This window comes from Propithecus coquereli, unplaced genomic scaffold, assembly GCF_000956105.1.
Source record: "Propithecus coquereli isolate 6110/MARCELLA unplaced genomic scaffold, Pcoq_1.0 Scaffold245, whole genome shotgun sequence".
Classification (NCBI taxonomy): Eukaryota; Metazoa; Chordata; class Mammalia; order Primates; family Indriidae; genus Propithecus; species Propithecus coquereli.
Genome location: NW_012148008.1, coordinates 849,854 through 850,360, shown reverse-complemented (window position 1 = coordinate 850,360; position 507 = coordinate 849,854). Strand labels below are relative to the sequence as shown.

At 31.8% G+C, this 507-nt stretch overlaps 1 protein-coding gene across 1 annotated transcript in view; it reads right to left on the bottom strand.

The window, feature by feature from the left end:
* The window catches only part of LOC105812136 (protocadherin-9-like), a 457,424-nt gene that overhangs the window by 413,730 nt on the left and 43,187 nt on the right, over positions 1–507 (bottom strand). The gene's annotated exons all lie outside the window — the stretch shown is intronic.

Here is a 507-nt window from a genome sequence, read left to right as displayed (position 1 = left end):
GAAAACAAACAAACAAAAAGGTTCTATTTTACTCTGTTGGTATTATTTCCAGTGACTGGTTTTCTTATGTTTCTAATAAGCTGACAAAAGATAAATACAATCTAAAACTACATAAAGCAATTCTGTAATTATACATTTTTCTCCTAACATTTTGTGTAAGTGCATGACTTAATTGCCCTCTACCAGCACACAGGAATTGGGCCTGTTAAATATTCTACAGAAGTAGAGTATTATATTGTCATATCTGTTTTGTGCTTTATATTTTATGAACAGTAATTATGGATATTGGTATAGACATTGACATGAGAGTTTATGCCTGCACTATTTCTTATGCATTCAAGAAAAAACACATAAAATACGTTTTGGGCAAACAAATTAATAGTGAGTGTGTGTGTGCACGCACGTGCCTTTGTGCGTGTGTTTAGGGAGCTAATTTTCTACCATGTTATAATTGATTTTTTCCCCTAGATTTATGAATTAAGATTGAAATTACATAAAAGTCCCAGG